The 22,954-nt window shown below is 33.2% G+C and overlaps 1 pseudogene; it reads left to right on the forward strand.

The window, feature by feature from the left end:
- Positions 1-2,528: 2,528 nt before the first annotated feature.
- Positions 2,529-3,007, forward strand: LOC141492895 (small ribosomal subunit protein uS12-like; annotated as a pseudogene).
- The last annotated feature ends 19,947 nt before the right edge of the window (positions 3,008-22,954 follow it).

Consider the following 22,954-nt stretch of genomic DNA (forward strand, 5'->3'; position numbering starts at 1 on the left):
GTTTTAAATATTCATCCATTTACAAGCTTATGAGTTCCATATTTTTCTACCACCTTTCCTTCCCTACACCCTCTCCATGGAGATAAGCAATCTGGTAAAAATTGTACCTGTACAGTAGACACACTTATTCTTTATCCAAATTGAAACTTGAACCCAAGTCCTTATAGCTTTGATGCCAAGTTTATCTCCTACTCCACATCACTACTTATAACATTGTTATTATCCTATTTAAATTTTAAAGTGGATCTATTACATCATCAATACAAGTATACAATATACTCTTCCACTAAAAAAGGGAGAAAAGCTTCCACAATTATTCTCTACAATCCTGGCCCATGCTTTTTCATAAATCCTCTATGGCATATTCATATAATGTATAAACACTATTCCCTTTTCTTCATTATAATAACAAGCAGACATGGAAGAATTATTCATTTAAAATAATTAATATAACTTTGTTTCTCTAAATAATACTTCCCACTTCAAAGATATCATCAATTGCTTAATTCAAATAGAGGATGAAAAAAGAGTGAAAGAGACAGAGAAGGTTATCTAGGAGAGTGAAGTATCACTAAAGTTGATAGCAGATAATCTATCCAGTAACAGAGTAGTAAATAGTGCCTTAACATCTGGAGATAACAAAGAGAACAAGACCTTGGAGGGAAGGGGTCACTGAGTTTTTCCCTTCCATGGTCTAAAGATTATTCTGTTCCTGGTCTCACTGGTGATATCACTGGGATTAGTCTTTCCCTACTTTTTTAAATCATATTTGGAGGTATCATTTCCACACCTCATATGAGAGAGTCAGGAGGCTGCCCCAATACCCCAACACCTCCCAGTCCCTTTGATGTCACTTAATTAAGCCACTTGGCCTAAACATAGTAAACTATCAATGATGATTGACGTGTTTTCCCTTTGAAACCCTTTCAATTCCAGTAACTGACGTTAACAATATGTACTAGAAATAGAGTTCTGGGATTAAAGGGACTCCACAAAAGTGATTTTTATGGAAAGATAAGAGACTGTTCATCTAATTTGCTTTGAAATTATTTTTTAGGGATATCCTTAGATTCTCAAATAATGCTGGGTGGTTATTAGATTTTAGGAATTTAAGGGAAATATTTAATTTGTTCCAGCAAGAGGAAAAAAGAAGAATATAGAAGATTGAAATGTCTTGCCCTTTATGGACTGTCAAATTGTGAAAGGTCATTATGTCTTAATATTTAGACAAATCCCATTGAATGGAGAAGTTCTTTCTAGCAGTCTTTAAAGGTAATAGACCCTAGATAATTGTAAAGCACTGAATTTGGAATGACTTCTTGAAAATGTTAAGGCCTCAGTTGAACACTTATAATGTCAATTTCCTGCAATTGTGTCATCATAGGTTATTTAAAGTAGTTCTAGAACTTTATGTTTAAAAGGTACCCTCTTATACCTCACTGTAAAATTTGTATGAAAAATGGGGGGGAACTGTGTGCCTTTGGAATGTCTTTTCAGAAATATAAATGTAACTGTACTACAAAGTTAAAGAAAAATAAGGAAAGGTGGGGAAATATTTTTTTCATGCCCTCAGTTTTCTGACAGTTGTAACACCTGATGCCCCAGCTGTTAATTTGACTGAAGAAATGTTTATAAAATGTAGTAGAAAACCCTTGAATTCTATTTTCATGGATTATTGTGACTAAATAATTTTCTGGCCTTTACTTGCAGAAAATGGATCACCTGCTGCTCTAAACTAGTAGAATATTGATACAAAGGCAGATGGTTTGCTATGATCCTGTTTTGATCTTGGTTTAGGATTGAATGCTTCTATTTTAGAAGATCAAGTCGGCATTAGGAATCATGAATGTGGAGATGTGGTGATGAGTCAGCAAAACCCCCTGCAAGGGAAAACTCTTGGCAGGCAGATTTTGCGAATGTTTATGATTTATGGATCTGAGTGACGCATCAGAATGTTGAAAAAAGTCTAAGGAAAATGTTTGACGTTCTGTGAGAATTCTATGAGAAGAAAGATCACAAAGATTATGGAATGATTCTCCTATTTCTTCATTCCCCCCCCCTTCCATTTTCCTGTAGGCTTATCATATACCTTAAATTATATAAAGATATGTTGCTTAGGAGAATTCAGTTAAAACCATCATTTTCCCCCTTGGAGCTCTCCTTAAATCATATCAAAAAGATCTTTCCATATTGTCATCATTTGGGGACTTGACCAGTTCTTCTGATACTGGTGTTCAAAGTCTCAAAAATGATTCTCTACTCTAACTGTATCCTATTCCTTTCCTATTTATATTTCCTATTTACATCATCTATCTTTTCACATTGTTTGTTCAAGCCCTAACAAAACCACTCTTATTCCCTCAACTAATCCCATCCTAACATGCCTATGTGCCACTGTTCATGTCATCTCTGTATCTGGAATAGAAAAACTCCTTTTAAGAAACAACTCAGGTGGGTGTGTGCTTCCTTCCTTCCTTCCTTCCTTCCTTCCTTCCTTCCTTCCTTCCCTCTGTTCTCTCGGCCTGGATGGCAGAAGCATGGGTAAGTGCCATGGTCTTCGTACTGCTAGGAAGCTCCTCAGCCACAGGAGAGACCAAAAGTGGCATGACAAACAATATAAGAAAGCACATTTGGGCACTGCCCTGAAGGCCAACCCATTTGGAGGAGCATCTCATGCCAAAGGGATTGTCTTGGGAAAAAGTTGGTGTAGAAGCCAAGCAGCCCAATTCTGCCATCAGGAAGTGTGTAAGAGTCCAGTTGATTAAGAATGGCAAAAAAAAATCACTGCCATTGTTCCCAATGATGGCTGTTTGAATTTTATTGAGGAAAATGATGAAGTTTTGGTTGCTGGATTTGGTCGAAAAGGCCATGAATGCTGTTGGTGATATTCCTGGAGTCTGCTTCAAGGTTGTAAAAGTTGCAAATGTTTCTCTTCTGGCCTTGTACAAAGGCAAGAAAGAAAGACCAAGATCATAAAAGTTGTATGACGTCTCTGTCATAGTAAAAACCTTTCATGTAAAAAAAAGAAACAACTCAAAGAATCACAAATTCTGAGAGTTAGAAAGTCACTCTGAGGTTACCTAGTACAAGCCAAATTTTTGCTTGAAGACCTAAATGTATACCATTTACTTTTCTATACACCCACACAAAGCTTACTGAGAGGGAGACAGGAGATGCTAGAAATGGTGGGTGGGAGGAACAAGATAGAACTCCAATAGTAAAACTTGACACAATCTTCAAAGTAAGATGGGGATTCTGAGGCAGGAATTTACAGATGAGAGAGAGTGCATGCTATATATGAGATATATTCCTTTGCCAAGGCACAGGAATGAAAAATGGAACCACATGCACAAAGAATAGGAAATAAAAAATTTTCTTTGAATTTACTAGATTAATGCATGAAGGAAATATAATAATAATATAAAAATCTGGAGAGGTAGCTTGGAGTCAGATCATAAAGGTCTTTAAAAAGTAAATGCAAAAGTTTAAATTACTAAAAACAACTAGGAGCAAATGGAGTTTCTTAGCAGAGAATGGCACTCAGACCTATCTATATGGAAGATAGCTACTAAATTGGAATTCCCCTTTTTTCCAAAAGAGAAAAATTGTATTTAATGGGAACACAAACACCTCAATTGTTTCCTGACATCTGTGATCTTGATCTTGTAATGATTGACTCCATAAACCTCAAGATGTCCTTCCTAGGTTCAAATTCTGACATCTTCAACTTTGAAAAGATGAGTGAGGGTAAAGAGATCAATTAAAAGACTAATACATTAACTCATATAGCTGGAGATAGCCAAGTTTACTGAGAAAGGGGAAATGGATAAAAGAATCTGACTTTTTGCCTCATCATTTAAATGAAACTTCTCTTACTAAATTCATAAGCCAATTTAAGGGCTGTTTCTCAATTTCATCCCTTAATCTTTCTGTAACCTTTGACACTGTCAATAATGCTCTTATCCTTTATGTTATTGATAGATTCTCATGATATTACTCCTTCCTGACTGATCTCACCTTAGGATCCTTCATTGAATTTTCATCCAGATCATGCCCACTAACTGCAGGTATGTCCCGCAAGTCTCTGGCTTGGACCCTTTTTTCTTCTGCAAGTATATTATTCTACAAGATGATTTCTTCAGCTCTTGAGGATTCAACTGTCATCTCTAATTTTTAGATCAACTAATCCAGGTCCAACTATTTTCCTGAATACCAGACTTACATCTCAAACTCTCTATTGGTCATCTCAAACTGGATGTTTTATAGATAGTTTAAATCCAACATGTTCAAAATTAAATTCATTTTTTCACTTCTAAATTCACTCTTCTCCCAAGCTTCCCTTTTACTAATAGAATGAATCACAATCTTCCCAATCACCCAGGCTCACAACCTAATAACAGGTGTTATCTTCAACTCCTTACTCTTACCACCTTGACCAATAAATTAAATCCTGTGGTTTCTACCTTGGGAATATCTCTCATAAATGTTATCTTTGATGCTTCCACCAGTCTAGGGTGGTTAGTAGGCAGGCTCTCCTCACCTCTTGCCTGGACTACTGAAAAACTTGCTCATTGTTCTCCCCATCTTATCTCTCTCCCTACTCCAATTCATTTTTAACTTGACTATTAAACTGATCTTCCTAAGTATAGGTCTGAGCATGCTACTGTCCTATTCAGTAAACTCCAGGGCCTATTACCTCCTAGATCAAATATTAACTTCTCTGTTTGATTTTGAAAGCTTTTCATATACCAACGCATAAGCACTTTCCAAGTCTTCTTATACTTTTATCCCCTCAATGTACTCTGTAATCTATTGATTCTAGTCAATTATACTTTCCTTTTACAAGATACTCCAACATCCAGCTCAGCATTTCTACTGATTATTCTCCATCTCTAGAATTCTCTCCATTCTCTTCTTTCCTTCTTTTAAATTGACATTCTTCCAGTCTCAACTAAAATGTCATTTTTTACAAGAAGTTTTTTCTTAATGCTAGGGCCCTTAATGCTAGGGACTTCCCTCAAAGGTTATTTCCAATATTAGGGTGTTTAATCTTTAATTAGTTTTTAAGCTGTGTTTCTATTATTTGTTGCAAAAAAAACTGAATATATTTTGGTCGTACATTAATTTTTTTCATGTGGTTCCCTGCATTAGATTATGAATTTCTTGAGGGAAGGAGCTGTATTTTCCTTTTCCTTTGTAATTACAATGCTTACCTCAGGGCCCAGCACATAGTGAGCTCTTTTATTATAAATAATTTTGTATATGGGAACTTTTTCCTTTCTTTGATCTGTTTGTTTTTTGGTAGGCATCAGGGTTAAGTGACTTGCCTAAGTTCACACAACTAGGTAAGTATCATGTGTCAAAGGTTGGACTTGAACTCAGGTCCTTCTGACTCCAGGACCAGTGCTCTAACCACTGTACCACCTAACTGCCCTTCATAGGTTCTCAATAAATGCTTTCTAGCTTGTTGATTTCAGAAGACAATATGAATTAATTTTTAAAAAGCCCTGTCCTCTTTTGTCTCCAGACATAATACTTCTCTTTATTTTAAAAGTATTGAATAGACTACCTTCTGACACTTTCCTAGATATCCCTTTATAAGTTCTCATATAGGACATTGTTTAAAAAGAGATTTTTCTTCCAGATATTGAATAAATTCCCTAAACTTTACCTCTTAGCATCTTCAATCATTTTCAAGACTCATTTGTCTAAATGTCAAAACATTTCCCTGTAGAAAGTATAAATTCACTTGAAACTCACCTATCAGCTGAAAACAAGACAGCATTGTTCCCATTTGGGTGCTGATTCATTTCTATCTCACTCTGAGCCATTCTGGGACTGCAGGTTCAGACCAGGGATGACTCAATAAAGAGGGAATTTCAGATTAGATGAAAGTTGACACCAAATGAGGCAGAGCATAAAGACTGTTCTTGAGACAAGAACTAGATTAATACAATGGACTGTGGAGGGATTTTGTATATGAGTTACATGAAAGATTAAGCCTAGAAAGATAATCTAGTATTATAAAATCTGTGCTTTGGAAGAGACCATTGACAATGAAAAGAAGTATAGGACAGAAGGAAGAGACAAATTAGAGTAGTCAAAAATAGGAAAGTTTCCCTCAAGTAAGTAAAGGAGAAGGAAAAATTGTTTATGAAGTGTCCACTCTGTTCTGGGAACTTTTCTTTACAAATATTATCTCATTTGATATGCACAACAGCCCTAGGAGTTATTATTATCTCTATTTTACAGCTGAGGAAACAGCAGACTAAGTAACTTGCCCAGTATCATACAGTTAGGAAACAACTAAGGCTACATTTGAGCTCAGGTCTTCTTGACTCCAGATATAATGGTCTATCCATTACATTATTTCATCATCCTCAGCTTCATCAACAACATCATTATCCTCCTCCTCCTCATCATCATCATCATTATAGCTAACATTTATTTAATGCTTATTATGAGCCGAGTATTGTGCTTGATGCTTTCCAATCATTACCTTATTTGATGATCACAACAACCCCAGAAGATAAATACTATTATTGTCCCTATTATACAGATGAGGAAAGTGAGGCAAATAGCAATTAAATGACTTGACCAGTGGCATTGCTAATAAGTGTGTGGTGGGAATTGAATTCAGGTCTTCCTGACTCTAAATATTGTAAACTATCCCTGCACCATGCTAGACGACTCTAAAGCACCATGTCTAGATGACTCTAGGAATATTATAGAATGTGTTTTAACTAAAACATAAATTCAATGATCTCAAAGATCTCCTCAAACTCTCAATATGACATTCTATTACCTTTACTGCCCATGCAGATTTCTTTAAGAGGCAAGTTATGGGTTACATGAGAAACAAGATGGAGGACTAGACCTATATTCTGAACCCCATAGCCTCTTTAAGAAAACAATAAATTGTTTTTGTTGAACATGAGCTCACTCATCATAGAGAGTTATCTTCCATAATTAGTAGTTGGGCTCACTCATCTCTCTGAGGCCTCCCACTTGACCAACAGTGAGACTGAACAAGCAGATCAAAGGACCTGCTGCAAACTTAAAATGAAACTGAGCTCCACTTGAGTCTCCCCTTCCCCTTTCTAGTGCTGTGGAAACCCTGTAAGAGCTCTGTAAGTTTTCCAGGACCATGTCAGGCAAACAGCTTTACCACAGATCTTCAGAAGCAAAAGTCTACCAGAAGATTTGAAGTAAAAGCTCTGGACATACAGTTTCTAGGCATACAACTCCATGGAACCAGTTCTCTGAAATTCTGGTTCTAGACCAGAGTCCTAAGGAAGAGAGGGAAGATAGGATATAATGACCAGACCCTAGAGGATGGGAAGTATGAACAGCACTCTACTAAACCTGAGGGAAAGAATACAGCATCCAGATGGGGACAGTTTTGACCACCTAAAAGGTAGTTGGGGAAGTGACTTAGAATGATGAACCATGAATTGCCCAGCATGGAGGAAACTTAGATACTTTGAGATCCAGCCCACAAGGAAACAATCATCAGAGAGGACAAAGTTGGAAAATGGATAGAGGAAAAATGTAAAAGGAAAAGATGGCAAGTGCCAAAGAACAGAGAACGAAACTCAAAAACCTCAAACAGAAGTAGATAGATCAATATGTAAAACCTTAGCAATAAAAGGAAATATGGTCAGCAGATCTAGTAAGTTCAAGTAACTGAGAAGAAATATTTCAAAACAATAGAAAATGATCTAACATTTGACAAGATAGAAGACCTGGTAGAATATGAGGAGAACAAGGAACCATAACACATTGTTTTTGACTGATTAAAAAGAGAAATGAAAATTATGAGAAAAGATTTTTTGGCACATGGCAACACATGAAAAAGATAATCATTGAAAACATTTTAGAAAGAAAACTATAACTAAAGAGATTATTTTCTTCTCAAACATGTGACAATTCAATAATGAGAGAGAGAGATGAATAAATGGAGTAACAAGAAGGGCAACAGTAATAACACAGAAAAGTAATTAACTTCTTTCTAAATGTATGCAAAGAGATAAGTGTGGAGGCAGATGTCTCCTAGTGCTAACAGTAAAAAGGAGAACATGGGGCTTTATTGACAGAACCCTGTAACATGGTGACTACAGGTGAATCAATTTTTTCTTTGTGAGACTATATTATACATGGGAGGGTACATGAAAGGAACAAGAGATAGAGAAGAATATGTGGTGTGCTAGGCTAGTAATTAGGGAAGCTGATCCTCTATAGTCTCAGAAAGAGAAAATGAGTGAGAAGGAACAGGGAAGGACTGAAAAGATGAGATAAGGAAGGAGAGAGAGAGATAAGGAAGGATGCTTTGCTTTGTTGATAGGAAGGGATTGGTAGGAATGAATGTTCTTTTGGGTGAAGAGATACACTTGGAAAGGATATGCTCTGTATAGCCTGTGATATTCAATTCAATATTTGAAAAGTCTACTCATCCTATATCATGAAGGAAAGAAATAGAACTCTTTAGGGGGTTCTGATCCCTGAGTGGGGGTCAGTGAGTGTGTGGAAAAGCATGGACCCAGAGAGGAGATTTTGAGTCAAATTGAGAAAGAAAAGTAACCACACAGGAAAGAATAAGCCCTTACCATGGGGTAGTATGCTCTCTGATACCTGAAATAATGTACATTATTCTGGAGTAAGTCACAATAGAAAAGAAGAATCCAAGAGGGAAGCACTACAAGGCAGAAGTACAAACCTCCAAGACTCTAGAGAATGAAGGTCTTCAATAGTTAGAAGTAATGCGTAAGGAATTGAATGAGAAAAATATATTTTGGGAAAATAGTACAAAATTTTAAAAAAATAATGAAAAACACTAGTTGTAGGGGAGATAAAGAAGGGAGTACCTACTTGACTAACTTAGAGGAAAAAAGAGGGGAAGAAGTATACAATCACATAGGAGTAGGAGAGAAAAAATAACTAAGGAGTAAAATCCCAAAGAGAAAGGAGTGAAAAATGAGAAGAGAAGGTCAGAAATGAGAGGAAGAACAGGAATAACTTATAAACATTAATGTAAAATAACTGAAGGAATATAGTACATTGTTTTGAGTCAAAGAGAGAAAAAGATAACTTGAAAAAATATTAAAGAAAAAAGAAAGAAAATATGAGCCTAATTTTCATAACTATAAATGTGAGATTAAACAATCCAAAAAAAAAGGAAAAGAGTGATAGAATAAGAAAAAAAACCTAAAATCTGTTACTTACTAAAAGTAGTATTCATGTTCTCTGACAAAACAAAAACAAATATTCAAAACTAAAAAAGGATAAAAAAAGAAACTAAATTAAGTGGAAATGAACCATTGATCAAAAAGTATAAGTAATAAACTTACATATTCCAAATGCCTTCACAACTAAATCCATAAGGGAAGCATTAAGTGAAAAAAAAGACATAGATAGTAAAACAATAGTGACAAAATACTTCCATATCTATCAGTTTTGTAATAGTTTAACTGAAAGATGAACCAAAAAGAAAATATGATACTTAAAATATTGCAGGAGAAATTAGAGATTTAAAAAAAATGTCATCTTCTACAGGAAAATAATATACTCATTTCTCAGCAACATATTGAATTTCTTACAAAAATTGTCTATATCAGAGTACAAAGATATTGTAAAGAAACATTAAAAGAGTAAAATGGCTAATGCAGCCTTTTCAGATCATAGAACAATAAAAATAATAATTGACTCAACAACAACAAACAAAAGATACTGACCCAAATGGATACTCAACATGAAACAATGGAATTCTAAATAATTAATGGATCAAAGCTCAACTATAGTAAAATAACTATGTTAAATAAAAAAAGTTGGAGTAACATACCAAAATTTCTGAGATGAAGCTCAACTCATCCTCAAGTAAAATTTCATAACCTTACATGCAAGCATTAACAAAATAGAAAAAAAGAATATTAATAAACTAAAAATGCATTTAAAAATTTAAAAAACTGCTAATGAACAAGCACGAAACAATCATAAAAGAGGAGGTATTAAAAATGAGAGAGAAAATAAATTGGGAACAAAAAAGCTAAGAAGTTATAAATAAAACTAATAGCTGATTCTTTGAGAAAACTAATAAACTTGATAATCCTTTAGCTAATATGATCAGTCTGGTAAAATCCAAGGCAGATCATTCAACATCACAATAATACAATTTTATGCTCCAACCACTGATACTGAAGAGAACAAAGCTGATCATTTTTGAGGCCCCACAACATCTTCTGGAAACAATACCAAAAAGTGTCACATTCATTATCAAGGATTGGGAATGCTAAAGTGAGAAATTAAAATAACAGGTAATTTTGGCCTTAGAGGATAAGGCAGATATTAATACAATTTTGTCAAGGTAACTTACTGGTCATTGCAAAAACTTTTTTTCCATCAACTCAAAAAGTGGCTATATAGATAGAGATAGAGATAAATAGATTTAAGATTTATCTCTATCTCTATCTATATCTATATCTATATCTATATAGACATCACCATAGTGTCAACACAAAAACGAAACTAATTTTATATTTTTTAGCCCAAAGTGGAAAAGTTCTGTTCAGAATAAGACTTAAAGCTGACTGTGGCTCAGATTATCACCTTCTTATTGAAAAATTCAGACTTAAATTAAATGCTATCTGCAATGGAGAATACATCTGTATCCAGAGAAAGAATTGTGGACTTTGAACAAAGACCAAAGACTTTCAATGTAGGAAAAAAACACTGTTATATTATTATGTAATTTTGCTATCTCTTATACATTATTTTTCTTCCTTAAGGATATGATTTCTTTTTTCTTTTTTTTTTAGGATTTTTTTTTTGCAAGGCAAGCGGGGTTAAGTGGCTTGCCCAAGGCCATACAACTAGGTAATTATTAAGTGTCTGAGGCCAGATTTGAACTCAGGTACTCCTGACTCCAAGGCCAGTGCTCTATCCACTGTGCCACCTAGCTACCCAAGGATATGATTTCTTTCTCATCACATTCAACTGAGATCAGTGTATACCATGGAAACAATGTAAAGACTAATAGAATGCCTTCTGTGGGGGGAGGAGGGAAACAAGAATGGGAGAAATATTGTAAAACTCAAAATAAATAAAATCTTTCTTTAAAAGAACCATAGGGAAACCATCAGACTATACAGGTATAACATAAATAAAATCCCTTATCAATATGAAGTGAAAGTACCAAATATATTTAAGGGACTTGATGTGTTAGAGTGCCTGAAGAACCAAAGGCAAAGGTTTGCAATATTGTCCAGACAGCAACAACAAAAATTATACCAAAGGAAAAAAAAGAAGAGGTGAAAGAACTATACAAAAAATAATCTCATCACTAATAACCAATAGTTACTGAGTCAGATATTCTACAGAATAAGTCAAGTGGGCCATGGAAGCATTGCTAACAATAAGACTATTGAAGATAACAGAATTTCATCTGAGCTACTTAAAATCCTAAAAGATAATGCTATAAATATGCCACACACAATATGGCAACAAATTTGGAAAATTTAACAGTGGACACTGGATTGAAAAAGACTACTTAATGCCCCAATACTAAAAAAAAGCAAAAATACCAAAGATTGTTCAAATTACCAACAATTGCCCTAATTTTATATTATAGCAATATTATACAAAGATTTTGAAATTGAAACCAACAATATATGAACTGAAACCAAAAAGCAAACTGGTTTTGAAAGAAACAGAGGAACTAGAGACCAAATTGCTAATATTCACTGGATTATGGAGAAAAACAAGGGAGTACCAGGAAAAAAATATCTATTCTGCCTCATTGAAACTTTTGAGTTTGTGGATCATAATAAAATGTAACAATTTCTCAAAGTACCACATCATCTTCTTTGTCTCTTCAAGAACCTGTATGTGGGCCACAAAATAACAGTTAGAACCAAACATGAAATAACTGATTGGTTTAACATTAGAAAAAGAGTATAAAAAGGGTCTATATTATTACTTTATTTATTTTACTGATGTGCAGAATACATCATGCAAAATGCCAGGCTGGATCAATCAAAAGCTGGAATTTAAATTGTTGGGAAAATATCAGTAGTCTAAAATATTCTTATGATACCATGCTCAATTAAGAAGCCTTTTGATGAGGGTGAAAGAGGAGAACACTCCTCCCCCCAAAATGGCATCTAGTTCCATCATTTTTAGGAGGAAGAATAAAAGGGAAAAGTGTCCTATTTTAAATTCTTAGGCTCATAGAACACTATCGATTGTGACATCAGCCAGGAAATTTAAAAACCCTTGCTTTCAGAAAGAAAGCTACAGAAAATCAGAATAGCATACTAAAAAAAACAAAGACAGCACTTTGCCAAGAAAAATCTGTATAATAAAAGCTATGGTTTTTCCATTAGCAATATGTGGCTGTTAGATTGGATTGTAAGGAAAGCTGAGCACTACAGAATTAATATTTTCAAATTGTGATGCTGGAGAAGACTTTTGAGAATTATTTGGACAGAAAGGAGATCAAATCACTCAATATTTATCTTAACTCAAACTATTCATTGAAAGTCAAATACTGAAGCTAAAGCTTAAATATTTTATCAAAATTATAAGACAGAACTCATTGGAAAAGACCCTAATATTGGGGAAAATTGGAGGTAAAAGGAGAAGAGAATGAGAGTGGATAAGAAGGATAGATAGCTTCATGGAAGCAATGAACATGAGTTTGCACAGACATTGAGAGATAGTGAAGTATGAAGAAAGGGCTTGGCATGCTATGGTTCATGGGATCACGAACTGTTAGAAATAACTAAATGACTAAAAAGTAAATATGATTAAAAAGAGCAGAAAACCAAATTTTAAAAAATAGCAAATGAGCAACATGCAATCAAGGAGATGTTAGAAGTAAAAAGAATAATCAGGAAATATTATGCAGTCATATGTTAATAAAACTGAGAACCCCCAAATAAAGATCTTTAAAAATTCAGAATATTCAAACTATCATAAAAGCATATACTCAAATAGCTCAATGCAGAAATGTAAATAGTTCTAACTGAGAAAAAAAAAATCCTGATCCTGAAGGATTCACATAGAAACTCTATCAAACTTTTAAAGAATTGTTGGTACTTACAGTTCATAAATTCTCCAAAACTGACAAAAAGACACTCTGACAGAACACTTTTAAGAGATCAATATAATCCTAAAGCCTAAATAAAGATAAAATACCTGCAAAAAACTTTAGAACAAGATTAATTATTAAAAATTGACTCAATTTTAAACAAAATTCTTTCAGACTACAATTTATCCAAGAAATAATTCATTATAGGCAGCTAGATGGCTCAGTGGATAGAGCACCAGCCCTAGAGTTAGGAGTACCTGAGTTCAAATCCGGCCTCAGACACTTAATAATTACCTAGCTGTGTGTCCTTAGGCAAGCCACTTAACTCCATTGCCTTGCAAAAAGAACAAAGAAAAGAAAAGAAAAGAAAAGAAATAATTCATTATGATCAAGAAGAATTTATACCAGGAATGGAAGATTGATTCAACATTTAGGAAATAATAAACATAATCAATAATGTTAAAAACTAAAGCATTCAAAACCACATGATCATTTCCATAGATGCAAAGAAAATCTTTAACAAAATACAATATTCTTTAAGCCAGCATCATTTGCAATGGGAGTACATTAAAATATTTTCCAATAAATACCAGAAAGAAGCAAGTATTCCCACTCCCATACTATTATTTTATATAGTTCTAGAAATGCTAGCCTCAGTAATAAGAGAAGAGAAAGAAATTAAAGATATATAGACAGGTATCCCTCTTTAATAACAATGTGAAAATTTATTTGGAAAATTCTAGACAATCAGGAAATATACTAATTGAGACTAAACAGATTCAGTAAATTTATAGATATAAAATTGGTTCTAAAAATCAATAGTTTTTCATGTAATAACAACCCAAAAATCAACAATAGAAAAAGTAAATCACGTTCTAAAAATATGAACTGTCTAAATTATTTGGGGTTTGATTCACAGAAGCACACAAGATAATTGCATAGATTCAGTTATAGACTATTGCTTAAAGAAATAAAAACAACTTAAATAGCTGGAGAAATATTCATACTCATAGAAAACTTATGCCAAAGCAATAAAAATGACAATAATACCAAAGCTAAAATACACTTTAAGCTATACCAATCAAATTGATAAGAGTATATTTTATAGAACTTGATAAAATAATAACAATATTGGTTGGAAATAATAAAAAACATAAACTATCGAGGGAAATGATAAAAAGAAAGAGAAATGAAGGTGGGATAGCATTTCCCAACCTTGAACTATATCATAAAGCAACAGTCATCATTTATCATCTGGCATTGGTTTAAACATAATTGATCAATTTGACAGTTTAGATAACGGAGAATCAGAAATAGTAGAATTAGTTTAGTGCTTAATGAAGCAGAAAACAAAATAAACAGGGAAAAAACTCCTTATTTTATAAAAATTTCTGGGAAAACTAGAAAGCAATCTATCAGAAATTAGGCTTGGACCAATACCTTACATAATTATTCTATGATATATTTAACATTAATATTTAATATTAAAATACTTTTAATTTAATAATGATATTGAGTTAATACTAATATTAAAGATTGTTATGTTTAAAAATTATAAGAGAAACAAATCACATACCTTTCATAGCTATGGATAGTAGATAACCAAACAAGAGATTAAGGTTAAATACAAAAATAAAAGAGATAGGGGCGGCTAGGTGGCGTAGTGGATAAAGCACCAGCCTTGGAGTCCGGAGTACCTGGGTTCAAATCCAGTCTCAGACACTTAATAATTACCTAGCTGTGTGGCCTTGGGCAAGCCACTTAACCCCATTTGCCTTGCAAAAAAATCTAAAAAAAATAAATAAATAAAAAATAAAAGAGATGACTTTATCTTAAGTATCTTAAAGTATACTTTAACTGAAAAGCTTCTGCATGGACAAAATGACAGCACCAAGAATTAAAAGGGAAGTGGTTAAAAAATCTTTGAATAATATTTCTCTATAAAAGTTTGATATCAAAGATATATGAATAATACATGTTTTTGAATAATAGTCGTTCTTTAAGAGAGCAGTCAAACAGAGATATAAAAAAGTTCTCAAAAAATTGCAAAGTATTGACATTTGAAAGACTATTCAAAATCACTAATAATATTAGAAATATGTCAGAGCAACCCTAAATTTTCTTCATTTTCCATAAATTGGAAAAAAGGGCAAAAAATAACAATATAAATAATGGATGATGTTATGGAATGAAAGTCACCGAAATATATCCTTGGTGGAGCTGTGTAATAATACAAACACTTTAGAAGGCAATTTGGAATTTTTCAAATAAAATTGATTAAACATCCATACTTTTTGAACTATTCTATTAGTGGATTCATATTCTGAGGAAGTTGTCAATAAAAAGAAAGTCCCCCTATATTCTAAAACTTTTATAGCATCACTTTTGCCAAGATTTGCAATTAAAGTAGATGTCATTATTTAGGGAATAGTCAAATGGATTGTGATATAGGAATGGAATGGAGTGTTACTATTTTCATGAATACCAAGAAATATGGATCTACAAGAACTGGTGCATTTTATGTCTTGACATAAAGACAAGAAAACAAAATATTCAGCAATTACAAAAATGTAAATGGAAAGAACAATGACATAACAAAAAACGAAAAGTAAATAACAAGATTATTGTGATCAAATGGGACATAGATGAAAATACTGAAATGAGATGAAAAAAGAGAAAACACCTTTAACTTAGCCTTTTGGGGAGGTGGGAGATACTCAGATGTTACACATTATACATATTTTCAGTCTTTTTTGATGAAGTGGTCAAATGAGCTGACTGTTTTTCCTCTAAGAGAATACTATTCATTAGATGGGATAGTTCTATGGTTTGGGGGGAAGGACATTTGAGAAAACTATGGTGACATAAAAAACAAAAAATACCGATAAAAAAAACTTATTTACAAATAGAAGAAGCAAAATATGTTAGAAAAACCATAAATATCCACTTTTCACTTTCCTATAAAAGTTTTTTTTTTCATTCCCTCTGCAAAGCTTTTTTTTAAAACCTGTTTTGTTCTTTTCTAATCTCTTACACCATTCTACTAATCTCCCATTTCTCCTGCAAACATCCCATCTGCATTTCCTGGCCTCCCTTGTGACATTTTCTGCATTCTGGGATTTTATCACTAGCTTTTGATTTAATAGCTATGGTGGAAAATTTTTCTTGTGTCTGGGTAAGTACCATGATAAGGTAATAAGCATTTGTACTGCTCTCACTATGGTCTCTGCTTCACTATTCCTGAATAAATTGCTTTAAGACTCTCACATCCCATAATATCATTTGTTTATGACCCTCAGTTATGATTTTTTTTCATTCAGAGATATCTGGAAGCAGGTCTTTGAAAAGGAAATATTCTCTTTTTATATTTCAAATGTCTTCTTACTTTTACCATCTTTATCTAGTCAGGCAAAGAAATAATTTACATGGAAGGTGGGGAGGATTTCACAGCATTTACCTACATCATATAACCATAGATTTGGAGCTGAAAGAGACCCTAGGGGTCATCACATCCAACACCTTCATTTTATACATGGGGAAACTGGGAACCAGAGAGGGTTAGTGACTTGTTCAGAGTCACACAGTTAGTAATTGTCTAAAACTTGGGTCTTCCTCCAAGTCCAGGACTCTATACACTGTGCCACTTAGATGCCTACTAGCCAGATACACTATTACATTTACAAAGTTTTTACCAAATCAAACTGATTCTAGCAAAGAGATTTTATATCACAATAGAGATACAGGAATCATTAGAAAGGCTACAATTCAAAGAGCTTCATAAGATTACAAATTCTCTTCCTAAACCACTATGAACTCTTTAAAGAAGGACTAGGAATATCCCAAAATATAGATTTCATTTATTGTACCATTAGTTGATGAGTATAGCAAATGATTGTCATGACATTCAGCCCTTGAGAATCCTCAGATATTTCTAGGAAAAAAACCGAGTTGAAAATTGAAAGGTAGGAATATGCAGCTTTCTTCTATTCCAAGGAGGACCAGATTTGAATCCTAACTGACACATTTTAGCTGTGTAAATCTAGTTAAGTCAATCTCCTTGTACCTCAATTCCTTATTTAGGAATTTTGAATAACATACTAGCTATTGTTCTGAGTAAAGTACCTCCTTGATTATATAGCAGAGAAGACCAGGAAGAGACCTCAAAGTTCATCTAATCCAAACTTCTGATATTAAGGATAAAGAAATTAAGTCCCAGGGAGGTAAGTCCATACAGCAGTAAAGTATCAAAATAAAACTTTTGTTCTCCAATGTTTCTGTGATTCTAGAAGACTTAATATTGCTATCTTCTCAAGCACACTGATCACAACCCAACAATGCCTGTCCATCTCTTGTTAATGTCTTCCTATAATTTCAACCCAAGAGAATATAAATGTGAAGGGGACTTCCAAGTTTTCTTGACATCATAAGGATACCAGTGGATTAAGTTTATTAATCATTCATTACTTCTGGCTTTTACCCTGTGACCAGATCATTTTCCTTTTTAATTATGCTGGTAGGTAAGCAACAATCATTTATTGAGTGTGTTATCTGAGACAAAAACCATACTAAAAGCCAAAGGTACAAATTCAAAGAAAACGTTATCAAGAAACAACATATAAAAGAGAGTTGAAAAGCCAAGGTTTAGGAGCAAGTGGTAATTTAATCAGTAGCCAGTAGCCATATTGAAGGATACACTGATAAAATTCAAAAAGGAAAATGAAGAATCACCAGCCTAAGTCCATCCCCAAATGGAGGCCCATGGAGGGAATTCAATAATGGGGAAAGGGAAAATATGGTGATAGAATGCTTCATGATAATGAGGACTAGGCACTGAGAAAAATTCTAGGATATGAAGGCATATCAAGGATTCAGAATTACTGTCAAAAGGGGAATGTCACTTCTCCATAATTTCTCATTCATAAAGTGCTCCTATTTGCTCATGCCATACCATTCATTTCAATTTCCTTTTGAATGAAATACAGTTTCATTTATTTGAAAACAGTAGTTTGCATAAGTGTGTCACATAGTATGACAATACTTTATATTATCAAAATACATAATAAAATAATGTATAATGTTAATATATTATATTATTCATTCTAATACACCAGGAGCTTCATAAAATCAAGAACAATAATATGTTAATAAAATTGTAGTATTCTTTAAATAGTAAGCACATCATAATATTAATATTGATTTTAAAATATCCCCCTCAAAATTTTTATAAAATGAATCATTGGTGCTTATAAAATCCTATTGTTTCTAGAGGCAGACTACCCAATCCCTGATTATCTTGTTTATCATGGGTAGCATGTAATACTGGGCAAACAATTTTGCATATTTTAGCAATATTTTTTTACAGAAATGGAAGAACATTAAAAATATTTGGCAGATACTTAGAGAATCTCAACCTACTCACATTATTCAGATACATTAAAAAACACAACTCTTTAGAGATTTTAGATTTTAAAGATTTCATCATGGTAGAAGAGGGGCAAGAAACAATCCAATATGAGATGCTACCACATCATTGTAATAGTAGCTCATATTCATGATATGGGAGATTAGAAAAAAGCAGCTCTCTTCATCATTCTCCCTCAAGTACTGTTTATTAAATTCTTTTAAGGGAAAAATGTATACTTGTACTTAAATGTATTTTAAAACAACAGAAAATCAAAATTAAATACAAAAGCATTATAACACCACAAGAATAGTGTCAAGTGATAAGAGAGCAAGAGGTGATGAATATAAAGGTCTTCAATAAGAGTTCAAAGTTCTCTATAAGAGTCAATTACCCTACCCAGCAATACTGAACATTCTCTTTCAGGGCAAAAGACGGATTTTCAATGAAACAGGGGATTTTCAAACTTTCCTATTGAAACAACCAGAGCTGAATAGAAAGTTTGATCTTCAAGTACACAACTCTGGTGAACCGTAGAGGGGGTGGATGAGAAGGATTTATTGATATTGAAGTGTTTGTATTCCTACATGTGAAGAAGATACTGATAACTCATATGAACTTTTTCAATTATAAGAGCTTTTAGAAGGAGCATAAATTGATATTGACAGGGCACAGGAAGGAACGGAATATAATGGCATAATATAGTAAAAAGATGGAGCCAATGGGTGATAAAGGAAAGTACTGGGAGGAAGAGAAAGGAAAGGAAGAAGGAGCTAAGATATTTCACATAAGAGAAGGGAAAAAGCTTTTTCAATGGAGTGGAACAGGGGAAAGCAAGTGGGAATGAGTGAGCCTTCATTCTCATCAGAAATGGCTCAAGAGGAAATAACATGCCCTTGATAGGATAAAGAAATCTATCTTACCCTAGAGAAAAAGAGAAGAAAGGGATGAGATAAGGGGGTATGGGGGAGGGAGGAAGGAAGGGGGAAATAGGTGATAGAAGAGAGGGAAGAGTGTGGGAGTGGGTACTCAGATACAACACATTTTTGGACAGGGACAGAACGAAAGTAGAGAGAGAGAATAGAATAAATAAGAGTGGGGAGGAGTAGAGTGGAGGGAAATACAGCTTGTAATAGCAATTTTGGGAAAAATATTGAAGCAACTTCTCTGGTGGACTTATGATAAAGAAGGCAACTCACCCCAGAGACAGAGCCATTGGAATCTGAACACAGATTGAAGTACATTTTTTTCTCGCTCACTATTCTTGAGGTTTCTCATATTTTGGGGGAGGGTTATGTTTACTCTTATTAAAAATTATTATAATAATATAAAATAAATAAACCAGAAAAAATTTTAAATACATTTTAAAAAGAGACAATTACTATTGTGGTTGTTTTAACTTGTAAAAATTTTGGGAATGAATATAGGATTGTTTTAGTTACGATGGGTGAATTAAGAACAAGAAAGAGATAGGAGTAGATGAGATGAAAATAATAGAGAAAATGAAGAAATATTCAACTAATTTTGTTATTCTTTTCTGTATCAATGAAATGTTCTTCAGGAAAAAAGCATTCAGGGAATTGATCTAAATATTAGTAATGAGATGTGTGTTGATATTCCCACAATAATGTAGATCACAATCTCTCCATAACAGCCTATGCTCTTATTTATCAAAGTGTGTCCATGAAAACTACTTAGAACATTTTTTTTGTTTCTCTTCATATTTCATGGATAAAAAAAGAAAGACATAGCATTGGTTTTGTCTTATTCTATTTTTCCAGTCCAACTTTATTTTCAGTCTTATGATATGCTTTATACTGCTTCTCTTGCATAATTCCTTATAAAAATTTCTTACATTATGATTGTATCCAGATGTGAGCCTTCACATTATCTTTTGTATGATTTTTAATATTTAAGGACCTTTTTAGTAAGAACCTTAAGGTCATAAACAAAGGCGATATATTTCTTTCAATTCTTTTCCAGGGCTATTGTCCATACCTATATACCCACATATGAATTAAGTGGGTTATCCAATTGCATATTAATAGGTATGGATCCCTAAGTGTTTTATAACTGCCTATCAGAGTTGGAACATTAAGTTCTCTATGAAGACTTTCCTGTGTTTATAGTTGGAACTATAACTTACTTCATGGAACTTACTTCATGTGTTTATAGCTAGACCAAACTCTTTTGAGCATTATCTACCTCATTGAGTAAGTTCTTCAATATTTTAAGGTTTGATGCAATCAGTATGTGTTTCAACAAAAAAAAGGAACTGAAAGAATTCATCATCAAATTGGAAGCCAATCTTTTTATTTTGTGACTTATTTGATTTTTATTACAGTCATTTGTTAAGCATTACAATGGAAAATCATTTTCATCCCCAGTTCTTAGCACAGTTTTTGTTTCATGGTAGCTGCTTAAAAATATTTTGTTACATCTCTAACAGGCACAATCAAAAAGGAAAATCAGCTGGTCAAACAAAGGATAAGAGAAAGAAATAACCAACAGATAAAATGCATCAGTGGTACCCTTATGATGTCAAGAAAACTTCAAGACTGCACATTTATCATTCCTTCTGTTGATGTTATGAGAAGACATAACATCAATGGTCACAAACAATATTCTTTATAATGTTATATTTTGCCTCATCTTTCTAGGAATATTGTCAGATTTTGAAATATGCATTGAGGATGCCTTGTTGTACAAAATAGCACTTGTTCCACTAAATCAAATGCTTTATGATAAATGCATGATAATCTAAGCAGAATTTTTATTGCATACAAATTTCACTCAGTTATAATTTGTTAGAATCTGCCCAATTACTGCTTTTTTTTAAATGAGAGTGCCTTGATTCATTTTTCCAATTACATGTAGAGATAGCTTTCAACATTCGTTTTTGTAAGATTGAGTTCCAGATTTTTCAACTTCCTTCTTCTCCTTCCCCCCCTCCCCAAGATAGGAAGTAATTTGATATAGTTGATGCATGTAAAATCATGTTAAACATATTTCCAAAATAGTCATATTGTAAAAGAAGAATCAAAACAAAAGAGAAAAAAAATCATGCAAAAGAAAAAAAATTAAAGTGAAATAGCATTCTTTCATCTACATTCAGACTCCAAGGTTCTTTCTCTGGATGTGGTAGTACTTTCTATCACAAATCTTTTGGAATTGTCTTTGATCACTGGATTGTTGAGAAGAGTCAAATACATCATGGTTGATTATCACAAATTGTTGCTATTAATGTATTGTGTTCTCCTGCGTCTACTCACTTCAATTAGCATCAATTCATCTAAGTTCATTTCCAGGTTTTTCCTGAAATCTGTCTGATCATGATTTCTTTTTTTCTTTTTTCTTTTTTTTTTTTTGGCAAGGCAGTAGGGTTAAGTGACTTGCCCAAGGTCAAACAGCTAAACCATTATTAAGTGTCTGAAGCCAGATTTGAGCTCAGGTCCTCCTGATTCCAGGGCCAGTGCTCTATCCACTGTACCACTTAACTTGCACCTGTTCATGATTTCTTATAGAGCAATAGTATTCCATCACGTTCATATAATACAATGTGTTTAGCCATTTCCCAACTGATGGGCATTCTCTCAATTTTCAATTCTTTTTCAGCACAAAAAGAGCTGCTATATATATTTTTATACATATGGGTCTTTCTCCCCTTTTTGTGATCTCTTTGGGATACAGAACTTGTAATGGTATTGCTGGATCAAAGGGTATGCACAGTTTGATAGACCTTTGGGCATAGTTCCAGATTTTTCTCCAGAATGGTTGGATGAAATCACAACTTCATCAATATTAGCTTCTCAGTTTTCCCACATTTTTTCCAATATTTATCATTTTACTTTTCTGCCTTTTTAATCAATTAGATAAATGTGAAATGGTTCCTCAGAACTGCCTTAATTTGCATTTCTCTAAACAATAGTAATTCATAGCATTTGTTCACTTGCCTATAGATAATTTTTCTTATTCATATCTTATATCAATTTATCAATCAATTTTTCAATATCATTTACCAATTAGGGAATGATTTATTATGGATTTCAGTCAGTTCTCTATAAATTTTAGAAATGAGGTCTTTATCAGAGACACTGACAACAAAAAAAAGTTTCCCAAATTTCTGTTTTTCTTCTAATCTTGGTTTCATTGGCTTTGTACAAAAACTTTTCAATTTATTTTAATCAAAATTATTCATTTAGTATTTTATAATGTTTTCTATTTCTTATTTGGTAATAAATTCTTTCCTTCTTCATAGATCTGACAGATGAACTATTACTTGTTTTCATAATGGGCTTATATTATTACTCTTTACAACCAAATTGCATGCCCATTTTGACGTTATCTTTGTATATGATAGGAAATATTGGTCTATGCCTAGTTTCTGCCATACTATTTTTCAGTTTCCTAGAAATTTTTGACAAATAGTAAGTTTTTAACCCAGAAACTAGAATCTTTGGGTTTATCAA

The sequence above is a fragment of the Macrotis lagotis genome, chromosome 7, assembly GCF_037893015.1.
Source record: "Macrotis lagotis isolate mMagLag1 chromosome 7, bilby.v1.9.chrom.fasta, whole genome shotgun sequence".
Lineage (NCBI taxonomy): Eukaryota > Metazoa > Chordata > Mammalia > Peramelemorphia > Peramelidae > Macrotis > Macrotis lagotis.